At 38.4% G+C, this 15,118-nt stretch overlaps 1 pseudogene; it reads left to right on the top strand.

Moving 5' to 3' along the window:
• The first annotated feature begins 4,462 nt into the window (after positions 1 to 4,462).
• Positions 4,463 to 8,004, top strand: LOC114184497 (annotated as a pseudogene).
• The last annotated feature ends 7,114 nt before the right edge of the window (positions 8,005 to 15,118 follow it).

Raw genomic sequence — 15,118 nt, 5'->3', positions numbered from 1 at the left:
ACGATGACAGGAGTACTAAATTCCTTTTTAGTTGGACTGATAACCCTTGGCGATATAAGGACATGAAGATTGAGAAGTTGTCGATGGCGGATAAGGAGGTTTATAATTCGGTTCATCCGATTATTGATATTGAAGGTATCTTTTTGTAATTTCAAGTGTTAAAATGTGTGTAAGTTAACTAACCAGTATTTGGTGTGAACAATGCAGGGCACATGGCACAACTTGGGAAGAAGAACTTGACACTTTTTCAAACACTGAGGAAGGAGAAGGCGCAAGGGCAAAGGTTGTCGGGAGTACTAAAGTTCCCAATCTACAAGAATCCCTGGTGGAAGTACACGTTCATGGGGGTACGAAGAGAAAGGATGAATTGTCGGCTAGCCCGATAAAGGAAAGGATGTGAAGAAAGTCAGGACTGCTTTGTTAGGGTTGGGATCATCTGCTAGTGGAAAGGGGCCTAAAGCTGGGCTAATCAAGCTGTTGGAGACGGTTGTTTGATGAGATATTGAGATTAATGTGTCGGAGACTTTGATTAACTCAATTGACAATATGGAGCTCAATGCTTTGGTGAGGGCGATGGTGGAGTTTAATAATAAGGCACTAATATTGGGGCGTCAAGTAGGGTCATTATATCAAAGGGAATTGAAGGAGGGGAATCGGGCAAAGTTGGAGGAGCTGCAAATTCAAGTCGACAAGTATGTGGAGGAGAAGGAAGCGTGGGAAAAGGAAAGGGAGGAATGGAAGGAAGAGAAGAAAAGGCTGGGAACATGGAGGGTTCGTTGTCTAGATTCTGAAGAAAAGTTTAAAGCCAAAATTGCTGATCTTGAGGCTGATTATGATGAGTTGAAGGAAAAGCACGAGGGCCTGGAGGTGGAGGTGGAGGACCTTAAAGGGTGCATTATCCAAGAACACATTAACGGATTTTAGAAAGGCTTGAGGCAGGCATCCTTTTTCTGTAAAGATGTGGATGTGGCGGACGCGAGGTTTGATGTGAACAAGAACGTGGTGGATGGGTAACTTATTAGTGAAGTTGAGTCGAGTCCTTAGGAGGAGGGAGAGAAGGCGACGGTTGACGAAGACAAGAACAATGAAAAGGCCGTGATGGGTGATGATGATCAAGCTTAGATAAAGTGTCTAATGTTTTCTATTCTCGATAACTTGTACAATATTTGTCTTTGTTCTTAATGTGATGCATATTCTAGATTATATCTGTTGTTTGATTGTTGACGATAGTATATGTGATAGGAACGCGCTTGTTTGAATGATGTTGTTATGTATTCAATTTGTTACTGTATATGTTGTTTATTGGGATGAGTATTATTGATTGTTGTATTATAGTTAGGGTACTATTGTGTGGATGATATATAAGTTGTAGTATTCGACCCAAGCTGTTTATTTGTGATAAGGGTGGGGAACGTAAACAATTAAAAGCGTATATAACGAGTATTCGACCCAGGTCGCTTACTTGAGGTAAGGGTGGGGAACTTAAACAATTAAAAGCGTATATAACGAGTGTTCGACCCAGGCCGCTTACTTATGGTAAGGGTGGGGAACTTAAATAGTTAAAAGCATATATAACGATGTTCGACCCCAGGCCGCTTACTTGTGATAAGGGTGGGGAACTTTAACAAGTAAAAGCGTATATAACGAGTGTTCGACCCAGGCCACTTACTTATGGTAAGGTTGAGGAACTTAAACAATTAAAAGCGTATATAATGAGTGTTCGACCCAGGTCGCTTACTTGTGGCAAGGGTGGGGAACTTTAGCAATTAAAAGCATATATAACGAGTGTTCGACACACGTTCAAAAGCGGATTGAATGACATTGCGGACTAGGTGATAGTATTGCAGGAGGTTAGGGTCTTTGATTTGGAATTCGTCGTTTAGATGGCCCACTGTGAGTTTGGAATCGGTTTTGCACCTGAGTGTTTAGACACCAACTTCTCGTGCGAGGGATAAGCCAGCTAGGATGACTTCATATTCGACTTGATTGTTAGAGGTTTTGAAGGCGAAGTGGAGGGATTTTTCAATGAGGATGTCGTTGGGGCCTTCAAAGACGATATTGACCCCTGCCCCCTTCGAATTCGAAGAACCATCTACATAAAGTGTCCACTGGTCTTCTTCGAGGGTGTGTTGTAGGTCATTGACGAAGTCGAAGAGGCATTGAGCTTTGATGGGGTTGTGGGGTTCGTAGCGAATGTTGAACTCGGATAGTTCCACGACCCAAGAGGACATGCGGTCGACAAGGTTCGGCTTTTGGAGTATCTTCTGAATGAGGTAATCGGTTTGATGATGATGTTGTGGTTTTGGAAGTAAGGGCATAGGCGTCGTGCTGCATGCACTAGGGATAAGGCTAGCTGCTCCACCATTTGGTACCAAGTTTCTGGATCCTACAACGTTCGACTGACGAAGTATATGGGATGTTGAGTGCCAGCTACGTCTTGAACTAGCGCGGCACTTATAGTGTGATCTGTTGCGGTAATGTAGATAAGAAGGGGTTGATGGATATTCGGCTTATGAAGGATGGGTAATGATGTTAAAATAGTTTTGAGGTTTTGGAACACCTGTTACATTCATCGTTCCAAGAGAACCTTGTGGATTTTTTGAGTAGTTGAATGATGGGCTGGGTTTGGTCGACTAATTTGGGTAGGAAACGGGATATGGCGGTCAGACGGCCGATTAGGTGTTGTACCTCATTGACATTGTTGGGGTTTCTCATCTCAATGATAGCATTACATTTTTTAGGGTTTGCTTCTATGTCGCGTTGTGTCAGCATGAAGCCAAGGAATTTGTCACGATCGACATCGAAAACACATTTTTTGGGGTTGAGGCGGAGGTTGTATTGTCGTAACGCAGAGAATACTGCAAATAAGTCTTGAGCGTGCTGGTGATGACTCGGGGATTTGACAACCATGTCGTTGACGTACACTTCGACACACTTGCCCATTATATGGCTGAAGACTTTATCCATCAACCGTTGATAAGTTGCTCCTGCGTTTTTGAGGCCGAACGACATGACTTTGTAAAAGTAGTTGGCGTCGTCTGTGATGAAGGCAGTCTTGTTCATGTCGGTTGTGGCCATTGGGATCTAGTTGTATCCGAAATATGCATCTAGAAAACTGAGGACCTTGTTGCGGACTGCACCGTCGACTAGCCGGTTAATATTGGGTAAGGGGTAGGCGTCCTTAGGGCAGACCTTATTGAGATCTATGTAATTGACGCACATTCGCCATTTTCCGTTTGCTTTTTTTACCAGAACTACATTAGAAAGCCAGGTGGTGTAATGGGCCTCCTCGATGAAACCTGCATTTAGTAACTTGTCAACTTCCACTTGCGCTGCTAGTCGACGTTCTTCGCCAAGTTTTTGTTTTTTTGGGAGACGTATTTGGCTTCTTTATAAATGGAGAGCTTGTGGAACGTGACTTGAGGGCTAACGTCGGGTAAGTCAGCGGCTGACCAGGAGAAGAGGTCGGTGTTGCGGATGAGGGTAGGCATTAGTATGTCACGCTGTTCTTGTTGAAGGCCGGCGCCCAGTTTAAGTGTGCATCCATGGGGAGTTCCAAGGGTATAGTTTCATCGACTGGCTCAAGGCGTGCATCGCGGCCTACTCTAGGGTTTAAGTCATCCCCATATAAGGCTATGTTAGAGTTGGAAGGGTGCTCAATGTTGTGTGTTTGGAGGATGTGTAGTTGTGGATGTAGGCTGGCCATGTAACATTGGCGTGCGAGCCGTTGGTCGCCGTGAATGGTAAGAATGTCACTAGATGGGGAGGGGAATTTCATGGACAAGTGTGGCATAGATACGACAACACCTATGACGTTGAGGGATGGTCGGCCGAGGAGGACATTGTATGATGTAGGCACGTCTACGACAAGGAAACAAATGGGGATGGTTTTGGTTTGAGTGTCATCGTGAAAAACGATGTGGAGATCGATGTACCTGCGAGTGGAGACCTTCTCCCCGAAGAAGCAGTATATAGGTTCATCATAGGGGACCATGGTAGTGGTACCAAGTTGTAGTTTCTGGTATGTCGTCCAATATAGGATGTTAACTAAACTACCTTGGTCGATAAGAACTTTCTTGACCGCGTAGTTTTTGAGTTCGACCGTGATGACCATTGGGTCATTCTGCTGGTGATCGACGCCATGGAAATCATCGTCTGTAAAGGTAATGGGAGGCATGCAGCGTCTATGGTGGGAGTGGGTTATGTGGTTAATGGACTGGAGTTGGCGGAGATGTTTCTTTCGGGATGAGGAGGTGGACCCGCCACTAGCAAAGCTGCTAGAGATGATGTTGATTATGCCGCGTAGTGGGGGATCTGTTCGGGCAACATCAGTGCGAACAGGTTGGGGGTCATGGCTCGTAGGTTGGGTGGAACGTCTGTCACAACGCGAATCATGGGGAGGGTATCGGTGATCGGATCGGGAAGGATGTGGGTGGTCATCTCTGTGGATGAAGCCACGGAAATGGCCAGCACGAACCAATTCTTTGATCTTGTCTTAGAGTGCTTTGCATTCGTCTCTAGTGTGGCCATTGTTTCAGTGATATCAGTCGTATTTGGTCATGTCTGCGTTGGGAGGGTTGGATGTTTTGCGAGGTGGTGGGATGAGGTCGGGTTGAAGAGCTTCATCAAGAAGGCGGGATTTGGGGACATTTAGGGGTGCATATCTGGTGAAGCGAGGTTGTCGAGGTTCTTTGGGTCTAGGATCAGGCCGTGAGGGTGGTTTGGGGGGGTGGCAGTGGAGGATGTATAATCATTACAAAACTTCGTGTGGAGGGTTTGCATCTCTTCCATGCGGATGTAGTCTGCAGCATGGAGCTTCAGTTCGTGCATGGATGTGGGTGGGTGTAGGTAGACGTTGTTAGCGAAGGGGCCAGGTTTGAGGGTAAGGGCCATACATTGCAGTATCATCTCTTGGTTGAGGTGAGGTGTGCGGAAGGCAGCCTTGCAGAAATGGTCGATGAAGGTCTGCAACCGTCTCATCTTGTTCCTGTCTGACGCCAAGGAGAGAGAGGGTTGTGGTTTGATGTGGACGGCTGCTAGCGAAATAAGTAGTGAACATATGGGAGAGGGTGTCAAAGCAGTCAATGGAATATAGTGGTAGAGTAGTGAACCATTCGAGTGCGGGGCCTTTAAGGGTGGTTGGAAAGGCTTTGCAGAAAACAGCATCATGGGATGTATAGAGGGTGACATGTGTTATGTACACTTTGAGGTGCTCGTCTGGATCAGTGTCGCCTGCATAACGGTCCAACGTGAAAGGTTCTCACTGGGCAAAGAAAGGGATGTTGGCAATGAAATCGTAAAAGGGTGGTGGTGCCTAGGTGGTTGGGGTGGTAACATGTGAGGTGGAATAGGATGGTGGATGGGGGTGGGAAAGGTGGACCGATATTTTCTAAATATTTTTTTATACTGAACATAAAATAAAATCTGCCTCTTTTAATTATAGTTTCCTCTTGTATTTTTTTTATATCTCACATAATTACTATTATTCATGGAAGAGGGTATAATAGTGGGAGAATTAAATTTTATAAATAATATCTTATGTTTTATTTTTATTATCACTTTATTACGTAACAAAATCATGTCATATTATATCTAATTTAATACTATTTTTTCAATCTTTGTATTTCTTTCTTCAAATATTTTTTAATAGTTTTAAATATATAGTGTTTTAACTAAATTTATATTTTATTTAAATTTAAAAATATTGTAAATATATAAAATACTCTTTACTTACAAATAAATGTTAATTTCAAACTATTGTACATGAATAAATATCACAAAAAATACCTTAACTTAATTTGTTATTAATATACTTGTTAAGTTTATTAGCAAAACAATAAAAAAAAATTAACAAAAAATTCAACAATTTAAATTGATGTAATAATTTATTAACAATTGAAATGATGAAGTATATTTCGGTTAAAAAATAGTACAATTTGGTTCAAAATTAGTGTGGTTTAGTTAAAAAACGGTTCAAAAATAGTGTAGTTCAGTTTAAAAATAATGCAGTTCAGTTTAAAAATAGTGCAATTTGTACAACAATTTAGTTTATAATAGTTCAGTTCATATTATAGTGTAGTGCAGTTCGTCTGAACTGCTTTCCAGTTCAGTGCAGTTCAGACGAACTATTTTTTAGTTTAGTGTAGTTTTTAATGGTTCATTGCAGTTCAGTATACTTTGCCCAATCCTACCAATATCCATAAGCAATGGTCTAACTCAGAAAAATATCATAGGTACATACAATAAGGTGGTGCCTTGAGATTTATGTTAGAAACTAAAAGCTAATTAAAAATTAAACGGTAACATGGCTATATAAACACCACACACAATCCTGAATACACGACAAAAAACACTTTCAAACATTTCACTAACCAACCTAAAGTAGTTATTTAGTCACCATGGTTGCAACATATCAGATATGGTGTTTTCAAAGCACTTTTCAAACATTTCACTAACCAACCTAAAGCACTTTTCAAACATTTCACTAACCAACCTAAAGCACTTTTCAAACATTGGCATGGGATTCCTGGCTTTTCAAGAGTAATGTCGCACTCTACAAGATGCCTCCATGTACGAGAGGCATGAGGAATTGATGGCTCATCATGGAAAAGTGTACAAAGACTCCCATGACAGGGAAAAGAGTTTCAGGATATTCAAGGAAAATGTGAATTACATTGAAGCCTTCAACAATGCTGCCCATAAACATGACAAGTTAGCCATCAATCACTTTGCAGACCTCACCAACGAGGAGTTCATAACTTTAAGAAATAAGTTCAAGGAGCATGTGTGCTCCTCAATAACAAAAACAACCACTTTTAAGTATGAAAATGTCATTGTAGTGCCATCCACTAGGGACTCACTACTAAAAAACTTATATTTTCTGTCAATTTTGTTTTGAAATAATTTTTGTAGAAAATACTTGTAATATTTGTTATGAAAAAAAATTTGCATGAAATTGCTACCAATTGTTTTTGCAAAATATTTTGTATAAAACATTTTTCACAACAAATTTTATACGAAATACTTACGAATTTTATAATTCTGTAGGAAATAATTACGTACAAAAGAATTACCTACCAATTAAGATTCCTACAAAAAATAGCAGGAAAAAGTCCTTTCATGCAAATTTTTTTAACAAATTTGCAAGAAAAATCTCATGTAATATGAAAATTTTTAATAGTGACCGGAGGCCAAAGGGTGCAGTGACACCAGTCAAGGACCAAAGCTAATGTGGTAAGTGTTTCATTACTCATTGACATTTTTAAGTAAACTTAAATAGGATCATTATCTAACTATTAATTCACCTTGTGCAGGATGCTGCTAGGCATTTTCTGTTGTTGCAACAACTAAAGGAATTCACAAACTGAGTACTGGAAAATTGAGCATGTCCGTGCCAACATTGAGAAGGCATTGCAAAAAGCTTTGTCAATCAACCAATCTATGTTGCCATCGATGCTAGTGGCTCTAACTATCAATTTTACAAAATAGGTGTTTTCACTGGTTCTTGTGAAACCTATTTGGATCATGGTGTGACTGTTGTGGGATATGGTGTTAGTGATGATGGAAGTGAGTATTGGTTGGTTAAGAACACTACTAAAAATTCTCATATTACATGGGAATTTTCTTGCAAATTTGTTAAAAAAAATTGCAAGAAAAGACATTTTTCTGCTATTTTTTCTAAGAATTTTAATTGGCAGGTAATTCCTCTGTGGGTAATTATTTCCTACAAAATTATAAAATTCGCAAGTATTTCCTACAAAATTTGTTGCAAAAAGTGTTTTATACAAAATATTTTGCAAAAAAAATGGGGCAATTTCCTGCAAATTTTTTTTCATAACAAAATTTATAAGTATTTCCTACATAAAAAATTTCAAAACAGAATTGGCAAGAAATATGAGTTTGTTTATTAGTGGAACTCATGGGGAACCGAGTGGCGTGAAGAAGGGTACATTAGGATGCAAAGGGGTGTGGGTGCTGTTGAAGGACTTTGTGGAATTGTTATGATGGCATCTTAACCCTAGTGCTTACATGTCAAACTTGATTCTACTGTATCTTAAACTTTGCAATACTTAAAATACATTTAGTAATTATTTTGCTAGAATTTGTCAGCTACATGCATTACAATTTCTATGGTTAACTTTGCATATTCTCTAAAGCAAATACTTCGTAATTATCAACACAATATCATTTTTTCTTTTATATCTTCAGTTGCGTATTTTTTCTCTATTTTCAAAAGATATGAAAACATTATTTGATTGGTTTACATATTGTAAAAAATATAGCTGATTAAACTTGCTCAAGTTTAAACTTCTCAGAACATAAAATTAAGTGGTCTTTTTTTATAAATATAGTGACACAAACACCAATATTGAGGCAATACACTGAGAATATATCACCTTCCATGGAACCCTATACGACTGAAGTTGCGTTAAGGATTGAAATAGAAGATAATTATATATTAGGAATAAATCTTATGAATGGTAAACGGGTTAGTTTAATACGATTTGGCATATGTTAGCTTGTCTTGTCCACCTTTGACCTCCGAGTTGGACGAGCTAGACGTGGTGGATCAAAGTAGAGTGACAAAACCGTAATCGTGATCCCCTTTTATCATTTTTGATATCTCTAACCTTGTGTTTGGATGAAGAATTTCAAAAATGCTTTGGATAAAGCATTTTAACAATGCTAAGAAATTGAAATGCATTGTATTTGAATTGCTTGCAATTAAATTCCCTTCATTTTCTAAATAACTTGTTTGGATAAAGAAATTAAAATACCTTACATTTTAATTTCTTGTTTGGATAAAATAATTAAATTTCTTGTGTGATAAAATTTCATTTTAACAATATTTATTTTAGGCTTAATTATTTTTTGAATTCATGATAAATTTGGAAACAGGCTCGACAACCCAAATGGGTTGGGCCAACCCGACGACTCAGACGGACCAGGAAAATCAGACGGGCTAGGTTGGGTCGGCCCGACGATCCAAACAAGCCTGATTAGCCTAACGGCCAATACAAGCCAGTCATAACTGTCAAGTTCGTTGACCCAATCCGAACCAACCCGTCTAGGTCGTTCACTCGGCTTTGGCCCCACTAGGTCATTGGGCCTGCCGATCGATATAGGTTATCGTGCCCGTTTGTGTAATCGGACACACTTGGCAAGTCTGTATCGTCAGGCAAGCTCGACCTGGCAAGATCATCAAGCCGGTCGGTATCGCCGTGTCATCGGACTGGTCGGGCTCGTCTAGGTCATCGGATCGGTCGGGCCCGACTAGGTAATCGGGCCGATCAGGCCTGTCAGGTTAACAGGTCAGTTGGCCTGCCAAAGCCGTGTGGGTCGCTTGACACCTCTAGGTTGAGCTTGCACGTCTTGCTTGCGCCATCAAACCCGCTGACTCGTCTTGCTTGTTAGGTCGGTTCAGCCTATATCTGTCTTTGAGCCCACCAACTCATCTAGGTCGTTAGTCCCATTTGGATCGTCGGGCCCGCTCGACCCGTTTATGTTGTCGGGCTAGCTAGTTTATATGGGTCATTGGGCCAACCTGACACATCTTGGTCGTCGGGCCGTCAGGCAGTGTGGGTTGTCAAGCTTGATTGACCTGTTTGAGTTGTCAAGCCCGCTTGACCCGTATGTGTCATCAGGTCACCCTAGTACGTTTGGGTCGTTAGGCCGATTCGATCCGTTTGGATCATCTGGCCAACCTAGCTTGTCATGCTTGTCTGGTTTATCGAGTCCGTTTGGGATTAAGTCTAGAGTGTGAGGTTGAGTGAGAAGAATTTCAAATTCCACCTTTTTTTAAGGATATTTTAATTTCTTATAATTTATCTAATTGAAATACTTCAAAAAAAATGAATGCATTTTAAATGCTTTTTAATTTCTTTTTCGAAACAAAGCATTTCATTACAAATAATTTCAAATTCTCCAAATAAATGAATCACCCTCTTGAATTGCCTCATCCAACCATAAAGGTTGAACCAGTGATGTACATGTAGTTCAAAATTTCTTACATTTTGTTGCAGACAATACAATATTAGTGACACTGGATAATTAACACAAACATTAAGAATTAATACTAGTTTTATAAATTTTCTAGAAATATATATATATATATATATATATATATATATATATATATTCTATTTTTTAATATTGTGATTTTTTTTCTAATATGGACATGGGGATTCCATCAATATGAGAGATATTAGTTGCTTTACGGGTTTTTTTTTCGTACTAGGCAATTCAGTCGGCCTAACTACGAACTAGGCAAGTTTTTAAAAAATTATGGAGGTAGGCAAATTGTTCTGCCCCCAAACGATTTCTCAAAAGGGTATGAAGGCAGAAAATATGATAATGGCATAATATTTTTTTAATATTGACATACAAGATAGAAGAATAGAAAATTGAAAAGTAAAGATATTGAAATTAAAAAGGAACGTAATTCATTGGCGAAATGGGAATTGGTCCTTATGATGACCCTCAGTGCGACAATAAGAACACTTTTTCGGTTTATCTGGAATTAGTTTATCCATTTCTTTATGGATCCTTGTCGTTGTTGGTCGTCTAGAAGCCTTGCGCCTAGTTTGAGGGCATGGAATGAAATTTGGACTTGTATATGTTGACCAATAGTCCTCATTTCCCAGTGGGTGGAATTGGACTTGATAATCCTTATTTATGTATTCAAAGCTATAAATAGGATCGATAAAATTTGTAATTGGCATATGAGCAAAACAACAAACAGCTATGACGTGATGACAGGAAGGCAACTAGCTTGGAAGTGACCACAACCACACCACCAATCATTTAATTAGACAGTGAATGAGATTGGTTTTGGCCCATATTGATGGGGTGTCAATATCTCTTGCACCTCGAATTTTGAATTATCTCGATTGTAGCATTGAACATGACAATATGCGGATTTTTGGTGATTTTGTTGGAATAGGGCAGTAATGTGTTCTAGATACTGATGACCTACTCTTAACATATAGTCTACCTTCAAGCCACATTCAACAAACCACACATTTGTGTTTTCAATTTTTTTTAGCAGTGCACAAATAAGTAATGAGCGAGCCCCCTTAAGCACGAAGTTCATGCACTATGTCAAGTTTGTTGTCATGTGGGTGTACCTCTGCCCCCCATCATAAGCTTGATACTACTTGTGTAAGGGAATTTTATCTATGCAAGCCACTGCTTATGGGAATTAGGACCTCATAGGTGAATGTTTTGCTTGGACAGTAGGTTGTTTGACTTCGTAAGCTGTGAAAAAGAAATCACATATTAAATTAAATAATATTTAGTTTGAAGGAAAAATTTTATTCATATGGAATGCATGGTTAGGAAAATGTAGTACCCAATTCAATGAAATCTTTCTTTAGATATGCATTTTTGAACATGTTGTTGAAGTTAGAAGCCAGATGATGTATGCAGTAGATGGAGGGAGGATTGTCTAATTCCCAATCAACTTCTTTTGAGCGTATGGCTAACAAAATGCCCTTGCCCCTATTAGTAATGAGGCATAGATTTGGTTGAGGAGTTACATGTTCTCGTAGTAGTTGAAAGAACCAAATCACTGTCTCCTTTGTCTCACCTTTGACTATTTCAAATGCCAAAGTAAATACGTTTCTATTTCCATCCTGAGCAATTGTAGTTAGCAAGGTCGCATGGTATCTACCTGTTAAAAATGTTCCATCTACTTGAACAATAGGTTTACAATACTTAAAGCCTTCAATGCATGGTCCAAATGCTCAGAAGCAACATTCCATAATGTATCTGGATGTCCAATCTTCACCATTAACATTAATTGGAGGACTGAAAAGTTGGAAAATTGTCCCAGGATTAGTGTGTTGGGTAGCTTGTAACGATCTGGAAACTTCATTATAAGATTGGTCTCAATCGCCATACTTGATGACAATTGCTTTCTCCTTTTCTATCCATGCTCTTCTATATGTCACGGTATATTCATAACAACTTTTGACGTCTACCACCAAGCTTTTAATGTGAATGCTTGTGTTCGTCCTGACTAAATGGAAAACAATCGAAGGAATTTAAGTCTAATTCAGATTGCAGTGATCTTGAGAAATTAATGTTGAGAAACATGTATGTCAGTCGTTAATGGACATGATTTCCCAATGATGTCTGATTTTGTTGTAAGCAACCCTCAAACGCCATTGACATCCATTGTTGTAATTGATGCATCGTGCCACGTAAAGATGGGCTTTCGATTCGACAACATTGAAGTTGTATCCAGTGGTGATGTGATAGTGTTTTATTGTAGATACTGTTGCCTATTTTGAATTGAAGTGTAACATCCCAATTTTTGGGATGTCATGGAAAGTTAGAAAATGAACGCGATTGGCGTAAACAGATTATCATTGAAAATGTACTAAAAAAACCTTTAATTTGATTTAAATTACACAGTTCAAATAGTCCATTTGTTTAAAAAAATTCAAATAACAATTTCGAATAAAAGAAAATTATATAGTCTTCGGTATCTTATTTAAAACAACTAAATAAATTATAAAAACTCATGAGTTCACCCCAGCCTCTCGTATAACAGCATCTACATTATCATCTCCTGTATAACACACACGTTATACGATCAGCGCACGTACAACAAACACACAAACAAACAAATAGGAGTAAGTTAACCATAAAAACAATGATGCATAAAAGAAAATCGTAAATAAAATATCACAAATAATACTCAACATCACATTCAAGTAACACTTAAGCATTATGATCACAATCAAACTTGGTTTTGAACACACAACTCCCAAAATCCAAACAACCATACCAAACCAAACAGACTATCACATTCATCTAGAATCCTTAAACATAGTAATCATGATCAAGCTTTTGTTTTCCGCGACCTTTTACCCCACAACAACATCTAGTTTCCTAAAAATAGATCGTTCGATGTGTCCCGCTATGGCAGTCAGACTGTCTCCCATATTCCTTAAGGAATTATGAGTAAAAACGTTGATGCATCGCACACCGGGCACCATACTCGCAACGAGCCAAAATAAGGTGAAACATCTTTCCGCTCCCCACTACTTCACACAGGCGAGAGAGGACAACACTCGGACCAATCCTCTGCCACTACTTCACACAGGCGAAGAAGACCCATTTCCACTGCTTCACACAGGCGAAAGAGTCATAATTAGGTCTCTAAGTACGGAAAACCTCACACAACCCTTAATTCCACCAAGAGTCTTCAAGAAAGGCAAAACACTCCTGATGAGTCATTATTTTCCTTCATTCCACTAGCCTTTGTGTACCCATTTGACAGTTTTTCAGTGCTTAATTGTTCATCTTTAGTGTGTTTTCATCTGCTGGGCTTTATTGGGCCACTGTTCCGAATTTGGACTAATTTCACATTATTTGGCCTAATTTTCGTTTTTAATTATTTTTAGGTATTTGGATGAAGTAATTTTGGAGCTTGGACATCAATATTTAGTTGAAGATTATCGCCACATCATTTCCACATCATTTCCACGTCATCTGAGTGAATGGGCCAACATTAGAGGCCCAAGAGTGGCATTTTTGTAATTCTGAGCGGCAGAGTGGCAATTTTATAAATATGAGTGGAAGATTTGATGTGACCACGAAATTAGGTCTTCTCCTTCATGCAACAGCCGCACACCTCTATTCTCCATTCTCTCCAACCTGCATTTTCGTTCTCCAAGCTTCGATAGAGGTGCTCCTTGCGATTTTTCACGTTTTGCCTAGTTTTTACCGTTTTTTTGCACATTTGACAGCTCCCAATGAGGGTTTCATGTTTTGAATTCGTTTTCTAGCATGGGCAGCTCATTTTGCGGAATTTATTGACTTGGAACAACACTCATTGATGGGGTTTTCGTATTTATATATCACAGCACCATTTTACATTCCATTGAAGCTTTGAAATCTCTCTTTTGCTCTTGATCTGCGTTTTAAGAATTCGTAAGTTAGGGTTTTCGATTTTTGATGTTCTGTTTCAGATTTGAAGTGCTTGATTGTTCCATTTTGATGTCTAGCTAACCCTATTGCATTGATTCCTTGACGAAATTGAAATGAAACCATGAGATTGTTGGTCATTTTTGGGGTTCCATTCGAAATGGTCTTTATTTCAGGTTGTGTTTAGATGATAAACATGTTTTTGATGCAATGTTAATCTCAAATTCATGTGTGCACATTAATGGCTCGTATTCATGCTTAATGTTTATGAGTTCTGTCATAGCTTGCTTTAATTTGTGGGTGTTAACTTCCTGAAATTTGTTATGCTTAATGATAATGAGTCCATGGTAATTTTCGCTTAGTTGATTACTTAGGACTCATGAGAGCAAATTCGAATAGAACAATTATTTGGTGATCTATGATTGGTGGACTTTCAATTGAATCAAGAAATCATTGCGTTTTCATACAACTGTTAAATTTATCTGCGAATTGAAGTTTGTTATGAATCGAAATCTGCCAACCCCCCATGTGTTATTGTGTTGTGTTTGAATCTAGAAATTGAAGCTTTGGACAAAAATATTGGTCGTTGGGAGACGACTTGGTTCACTTTCATATACTGCATTTTATCTGTTTTAATTTGGTGGGGTACGACCTCTATCAAATTTGGCGTCGTTGCTAGGGACCAATCGTTTTCACTACAAAAAAATATGTAAACCGATGTTTATTTTTGTAATTTACGTTATTTTTAACTGTCGTTATTTACTTGAGCGACAGTTTCCTGAAATGTCGTAATTCTTGTCGTCACAAAGTATAATACGGCGGTTATAGATGAACCGCCGCAACAACCGTCATTTTATACAACGTATAAAGTGGCGATTTAAAGAGGCAAAAAGCGTCAATTAAAGCTAACAAATAATATTTTTACTGGATGACAAATATAATGTGAAAAATGACGCTTTAAACTGACACTATTATCATTATATTATGACATTTTTAAATGTCACCAATTTAATTAATTACAATTTATTCTGAGATTAATTACGTCATTATCAAATGTATCAAATGACGTAATTTTAATATTTAATTATTTATTCTTTTTTAATATTTCTTATACTTTCATAATTCGATAAAATTATTTTTTCATGATAATTTAAAATATATAAAAAATTATAGCACTATCAAA

This window comes from Vigna unguiculata, chromosome 5, assembly GCF_004118075.2.
Source record: "Vigna unguiculata cultivar IT97K-499-35 chromosome 5, ASM411807v1, whole genome shotgun sequence".
Taxonomy (NCBI): domain Eukaryota; kingdom Viridiplantae; phylum Streptophyta; class Magnoliopsida; order Fabales; family Fabaceae; genus Vigna; species Vigna unguiculata.
Note: the sequence above shows the minus strand (reverse complement) of the source record. Positions and strands in the feature narration are given on the sequence as shown.